Genomic DNA, 7,983 nt, shown 5'->3' on the forward strand with positions numbered 1-7,983 from the left:
TTTTGCAAATTGTTCTTCAATGATCTTCTTCTATATATATTTGATATGAGGGAGCAATGTAACTGAGTGGATAAAACTGGTGTTCCTTTTTTCAACAACAAAATAGTACTTTTTCTGCATTTCTCCTTTATTTCGACTAATATATAAATTATATTGTTGCTTTTATACAATAGTGTTTTTGTGTACTATGATAGAACTCCATTTTATTTAAGGCCATTATCATGTGATTATGATGAAATTTCCTATTTCTTTTTTTGCAGGAAAGCACACATTCCAGTTCAATTTCCTCTTCAGTATTGACCTATTGATCATGAAAACAAAGATGTCTGATCACCTATAAATACACAAAATAAACAAATAAAATGTTATAAATGGAGAGAGAAACAGCAATAAAAGTTTATTTTGTCATGTTTATTAACATTTTAAATATATTTCCTTTCTTACTTCTGAATGCTTTTGTCTATAGTTCTTATATTAGTTGATTTTGTGCATTTGTCAATCTTTCAAGTTGACGCAGTTTGTTTGTGTCTTTTCAATTTAGGGAAATGTATAAATTTCTTGCTAACTGTAAACCAACTTATTTTCGCGAGCGATTTATTTTCACAAGCAATTTATTTTCGCATTTAGAAATATAATGTGCATATAACTCGTCGCCAATGTTTTTCATATGTATCTTCCCTTATTAAAATACATTAAGCAGAGAGCCGTGGTGTAGTGGTTAGTGCATCGGACTTTTAACACAAAGGTTCCTGGTTCGATTCCCGTCTGGGATGAAAATTTCAGGAACTGAATTTTCGTCTCTCCCTTGACACCATTTGCGAGTATGGTCTCGAGGAGACGATGATAGTCCGTCGAAGGGGACGATAAATCGCTGATCCGTGTTAAGAGAGATCCATATCTCTTGCACGTTAAAGACACCCTTGTAGATTTCGAAAAAGAGCAGGCTAATGCCGCTACAAGGCAGCACTCGCACCCGCAAAGTGGAAAGGGATTAATATAAGTTGCAAAACTTGTTTCCCAATCCACTATAAATAAATATGTTTAAACTAATACATTAAGCAAACTTAAAAATTGCGAAAAATAAATAGCTTCGATGTAGACTAGAAAGTATAAAACACAAAAATAAAGTATTTGCAAAAAATTAGTTGGTTTACAGTAGTCCAGTCTGTGTTTGCAGGAAATTTACATCATTAGTTGTCTGGTGGAGAGTTGTCTTATTGGCAATCATGCCACATCTTATTTTTATATAATCCTATAGTGCCTGTCCAAAGTTCAGAGCCTGTAGATTTTGTCAGTTTTTTTTACTCAGACACTTAAATTTAGTGGTTGTTGTTGTTGTTTCATACCGGTCATATTTATATTTTGTATTTTATTTTATTATAAACTAGGCAATTAGTTTTACAGTTTGGATTGTTCCAATTTTTCATCTGAGGGTCTTTGATAGCTGCCTACTTTGACTATAGGGTATGGATTTTCTCATTATTGAAGGTTGTCACAGGCCAATATTGCTTTCTCAAAACCATGATCAATAGTTTTCATATCTAATATACCACATCTTTTAACTTTTATAGTAATCATGAAAATCATCTTTCAAGTTCAATAACTTTAAAAAAAAAAATAAAAGTGGCGCCCTTACCATTTACGTTTAGTTGGCTTCTGCAAATTTTAAATTGTCTATCATTTCTGCTGTTTATAATTTCTCTGTATCTTCTATAGTTCTTGTCCTATACATAAAAGAGTAAAAGTTATTATTGAATGACATCTTGCATCAATATTTTTTTGCTGTTTAATGTACATGATGTATATTAATGTGTGTTTAATAAAAATCTGTACCATGTGTGCTTGATAAGCTTGTTGCCCTTTTTGCTGGTCTTTATGCTTTAAATGAATTTTAATAATCAACCAGAAAAACTATGAGCACTGCGCAAATAAGACCCGCCCCCCCCCCCCCCCCCCCCCCCCTCAAAAAAAAAGGACATGCACACACAGTGGTATTCATTGACATAAAACATGAAGATAATTTGGCTCCATTTAGAGATATCTTGTGACTACAATTTTAAGGCTGTGTTTTTTTAACAAATATTAATTATTCAAAGTTTTAAAGGAACATAACTGAAGAACGTAAAAGATTTACTACCAAAATTTGAAATTGATCTGATTTTGTGGTAAAAAGTATTGTTTTAAAGTTTAATAAAATTTGGTTGAGGTAAACTTAAGTTAGAGGACGTAAACGAAAAATTTATTATTTTTCCATTTTTAAAGAATATAACTCTAGAATAGTAAAAGAGACACTACCAAAATTCAAACTTAATCTGTATTTTGTAGTGATAGGCATTGTGTATAAGTTTCATAACATTAATGGTTGAGACAAACTAAAGTTTAGAGAACAGGAAACCAAAAATTCAACATTTTTTCCCCATTTGTAAAGGGGCATAACTCTAGTACAGTAATATTGATATCACCAAAATTCAAACTTGGTCCGAGTATTGTGATAACAAGCTTTTGTAAAAGTTTAATTAAATTTGGTTTAGGCAAACTGTACTGTAAGAGAACAAAAAACAACTTTGGGACAGACGGACAGATGATCAAGTGTTAAACTAAAACTGAATGCCCCCTCCACTTTGGGTTATGAAAATGAAAAGGGAGTTTATGTCAAGATATAAAAACAATTCACCAAAGTTTCATAAAAATTTGTGAAAGCATTCTTGAGACTATCCAAATCCCAATAGTACAATGACATAAATCAGAATTTTTTAAAATTGAAAGGAAAATCATCATGATTATGTTATACAAAAATAATTCACCAAGTTTCATGAAAATTGCTCAAAGCATTATTAATAGTATACTGGGAAAATCCCCCCTTTTATGAATAAAATTCCTAACTTTAAATTGCCAAATTTAAAATCTTTAAAAATTAAAAAGGAGCTTAATAGACAACTTTCGAGTTCGATGCATTTCCGTCAAAAACTCTGGTTTTAGTGAACGTCATTTGTGCGTTTAGGGGCGTCGTCACTTCCATTCCAATGTTGAGCGAGTGGTTGGAAAACTATAATTCTATATTGTACGAATTATACGACAAATTGAATTCTCAAAATTGACAATTAGCATTGATGTCATTAGGGAATTGTCATTAAGTACCTACAGAACAACCATTATTTCTAGTTTATCCTGCACAATGACGATCACCAAGACGCTTGATGAACGTAAATAGTGCAGGGATACAGGCGACCCCCTCTATCTGGTAAATGACGTCATAAAGGCGCGTATAATTGACGAGTTTTTTCCAGTGACGGATGAACTCGAAAGTGGTCTATTATATCAATAGATAATTCACCAAAGTATTATGAAAATTTTATGATTAATGTATTCTAATTCCAAGACTACCTAAGACGTGGTTTGTTTGAATTAAAAAGTTGGAATAAAGTACCTGCTAGAATTCAGGAGAATTAAGCAAATCAGGCTATCTTCTAGAAAAGGAATGTTCTTTTTCTTATTTAGCTATTTGTTTTCTCTGTCCTTAATATCTACTGAACTGTGCCAATTTTTTCACATATTTTTTTTGTCTTTTCTCTAAAAATGTTATTTAACATAACAAAAACAAAAACAAAGAGAAACTGACAATGCCAAGGCAAAACACAAGATGCAGAAAAGAAAACAAAACAAAACACTAAGCAAAACCAACATCACCAAAAAAGTAGTGTTGAATTCATGTGCTCAGTCAGTCAGTTAGAGTTGGCAGATCCTGACCCACTATATTTATGCTTAAAAACCTAAATATCATAGAGTACTAGACATATTTTGTAAATACTTGATTAAAATGTTATCATAAATAGCATAGATAGCTCTTAGTCATGTTAGTCTTGAGAACCACATGTGTTAATTGTGTGAGTATAATCATGATGATAATCATGTACAAGATTTGACTTCTAAAAGCCTGTATATTAAAATTTTCTGAAGATCTTGCACGCATTTATTAATATGACCAATTTTAAGAAATGCACAAAGATGTGAGATGATTTATATAATTGCAATTTCAGGAATTTACAGAAAAGGCTTTTAACCCCACTGCATTTTGCACTTTTCTACATGTCAGGAGCCAGAAGTTATGGCCATTGTGACCTTTGTATGATTTTTATTTTAGTTTCTTACTTTATATTGAGGAGCATGACGTCCATTATCATTATCACTCAACTAGTATACATTTTTGTTTAATGGCAAGCTTTCAATGACAAGCTAAAGCTAGCTCACAGACACGGATCCAGGGGGTATGACGGTTGGAACCCTCTTTTATTTTTGACGATCAATGCATTTGAATGGGGAATGTTGTTCGAACCTTAGACTTCTTGTTGATTTCGTTTCACATTTCGACTTCGTCGTGGGAAAGCGTCCCAGTAATAAAAGCTTTCGTATCGATCCGGCCCAACGTCGATACGGCCCAAGTCGATCCGTCCCACATCGATCCGGCCCCACGTCGATCCGGCCCATATGTAAAGTCGATCCGGCCCCAATAAAAAAAAAATATTTTTAAGGAATAAAAATAAATATATATTAATTGTAATTCATAAATGTTTATTATTTTTATTATAATGTTAAATTAAAGGTGTACGGTAAAAAAAGTAAAAAAGGCCTTTGAAAAATATTTTCTTTAGATCAGTATAAAACAACTAGGTTGATTATGTCTTTATTACAAGTTTTCAAGATTATTGGGTATAATTATATTAAAACGTATATAAAAGAATTCAGACATCAACATTAATCAGCAGTAATTAGCATTTTCTTTTAATTGACTGTGATCCTAACAAGTCTTTCATCTTGTGTAACATATAATAACAAATAGTTACATACATGAACGGTGCAAGCCAATCCCCAAGCTGATACATATAAACTTTGTTTTTCTTTTTAAGTTCTTAAAAAATTCGAAGCTATACACATGAATGAAAATTCTCACAAAAATTTATGAGAAAAAGTACACTTTAGTCGTGAACATTTCAGTAAAACGTGCAATCATTTTTTATTTTGTCGCATCGACTTATTTAACAAAAAGTTTTCAAATCAGAGAAATACTTGTATGTCATAAACATTTCAGTATATCTACCTAGCAATATGTGTATGAAAAATAAGGTTATTACATTTAGAAGTATTGTGGGAGAATGAATAGTATTTTCTCGAATCTCCAACAGAATTGCCTGGTACATAGGCATGTGATGAAACTAGTATATATATTGCATTGAAACTTTTCTTTTACCATAATTTGAGAAGAACAAAAGAGAGAGAGAGTGAGAAAGTAGTTGTCCGACATATATGATGGATGGCACACAAACATGTAGCAGCTAGCTCCAAGGTATTAATTTACAGACACTCCCCGCTCATTCTAGAAAAAAAATCAACCAATCAATCTGCTGTGTAAAGTAGATCTTTGTTTTATTTTCGCAGAACGCCACAAAACATAGCTTGAATATTAATTTTTACATCGCGATGACAGTGAGAGAAATATTTATATGCATTCAAATCTGCACACGTACAGAAAATTTGTGTTAACGCATACGCAAGAATATCACAAGAAAGTTTTTTGGGAAAATATGAATGTCTACTCAAATCCAATCTATTGGAAAATCGAATTGTTATAGAAAAGTGTCCACCATGCACTTGAACTGAACTTTTATTAGAATCGTAGAATAATATACACCGTAATAAAATAGCCTTGCAAGACTTCATAATTATTTGGACTAGGTTTTCACCACCATCAACATAATTTTTTTGCTAAAGATTGTCGCACTGTTTAAGAAACGAGTTTGGCGCGTTAACAAAAATATAATATGTCTGTGCTGACAGGTTAGCATGTGTGCATACCAATATTTAAATTTTCTAAGCCTTCTTTCTGCATATTTTGTCCATTTCTTGGTAAAATACTGTCAGACCTCGAGTGTTGTTGTTTTACAAAAACGACCAAGTAATGTAGGGGAGAGAAACTAACTTAAAAGACTAAACTAATTAAGCCACAACTTATGGGGGTCTCATTGGGGTTTTGTTCACGGATCCCGCTTAGTTACTTTTTTTTTTTTTAGATTCCCACATCCAGGGCCGTAACTACATTGAGGCAAATGAGGCAAATGCCTCATGTTGGAAATTTGAAAAAAAAATAAAAAAAAGTAAATGAAACAAAAGATTGTCTTCATATCAAATTGTTTTCACGGAAAGTGTCTTGCAAGAAGCAAGTTCTCTTCCCTCTCTGATGTCGCCTTTGCATGTTTTTTGTGATCCATGTTCATTATTTTACTTTTTTTTCGCAGAGTTAATGGTATATTATTTGTACTTCTGTGTCCCAGGTTTGTCTTTCGTTCATTTATTGTCCTACTTATGACTATAGTCTAAGCGTTGATTTTCATCTGTAAACATGTGAAATGTTGCATGTCCACCGATGTCCAGCCATAATCATTGTGCGGGGAAATATTTTAAGAATATACAATGCTACTAGACACAGGAAAAAATGGTCGTTTCTGCATCGAGAATTGAACTTGATATCAAGGAATACAAAACTGTCTTTTTTTGTATATAAAACCACAGGCGCTAGGGTATATGATACAGATATTTTTGTTGATTTAAATATTCAATTTTTTATATTTATAATACCTATCTATCACATCTGTGCATGTCTCATCTAGTTTCAATGATTTAAACGACTCCGAGAAAATACTCAATTTTTCTTAGTATGGATTGCGCCAAGTGCCTGTGGATAAAACTAGATAGCTGACATGGTTCAAATTAAAGTAAGACCACATATTTTCCGGTCTCATATCATTTGAAAAAAAACAGCAATGTATTACCATATAACCTTTTACATTGAAGGGTTAAACCTGCATTAAGTCATGTTCAGACTCTTTAATAGAAAATAAAGGAATATGGAGTATACGTGCACGGGACCTAATCGAACACAGAGTCAAAGCATAGAAAAAATACAAAGGTTTTTATTCCTGTTCTTCATCTTGATAGTTGCTAGAGGGTCTTCAATAACAAAAGAATCATAAAATACCATAAAACAAGGTCAAGATGTTTCCTAGTGTCGACCTAAGCAGTACTAGTACTTAAAGTATATTACTGCACTGTCACTATATTAAAACTTAGTCATAAAAAATCACCAAAGTCAGTACAATACAAGACAAGAACAGACAGACAGATCTGATATTAATTATTATGAGAATTACGATTTTTGCTTTATCCTACCAGAGACATATAATATATAATGTATTATATGTCTCTGATCCTACATACAAGTCTTTTAATGTTGTCCCTAAATCTTTTAAAGTCTTAAATCTATAATACAATGAATCATGTTTTTTGCTTTCAGACCAGAATATTGTCGAAAAAATAGCTAAAAAATATTTGCGTTTCAATGTAAGAAAGAAACTGGGAAACGCTCAGAATGCATGATTTTGCGTTATTTTTCTCAGAGCTGCTGGGGGCCTTGAGCGGCCCCCACACCCCTCGCCATAAAATTTTCGCCTCACTAGGCTCAGCGAATATATTTTGCCTCAATTTTAAAAGAGGCTAGTTACGGCCCTGACATCCCGCTTACACTATGAAAGTAAGCAATTCTGATAGTTTTGTATTGTAATTTCCCGTGTCCCGCAAAACTTCCTTTCCCGTTTTCACGGCACAATAATTTGACTTTCATGTGTCCACTTATCCGCCTGGACAATCCCGCGTCCCGCTCAGACCCCCCCCCCCCCCCCTTATAGGTACATAAATAGTTTACTATGCAGTCAGTAGCCAAATACACATGTTGTCAATGAGCACCTGTAACCCGGTACTGCATTTTTATTTTGCACGCGTCAAGAAACAGTTAAAATTAAGTGTCGGGATCTGACAGAGCTTTGATCGAAAAGCTTATTTTCTCGTATGATCTATGTCTGTTACTGTGAATGTATTATATATATTTATCACAAAAAGCTAGTGCTATTTTCTTTTCTTTTAACATAAATTTAA

General features: G+C 32.8%; 1 long non-coding RNA gene across 1 annotated transcript; it reads right to left on the reverse strand.

The window, feature by feature from the left end:
- Window positions 1-211: 211 nt before the first annotated feature.
- LOC139492426 (uncharacterized) lies at window positions 212-6,022 on the reverse strand. Its single transcript, XR_011656832.1, has 3 exons — window positions 5,851-6,022; window positions 1,637-1,724; window positions 212-334 (listed from the first exon to the last, which is right to left on the reverse strand). It is a non-coding gene; the product is annotated as an uncharacterized lncRNA (long non-coding RNA).
- Between the last annotated feature and the right edge of the window lie 1,961 nt (window positions 6,023-7,983).

Source organism: Mytilus edulis, chromosome 10, assembly GCF_963676685.1.
Source record: "Mytilus edulis chromosome 10, xbMytEdul2.2, whole genome shotgun sequence".
NCBI classification, from domain to species: Eukaryota; Metazoa; Mollusca; class Bivalvia; order Mytilida; family Mytilidae; genus Mytilus; species Mytilus edulis.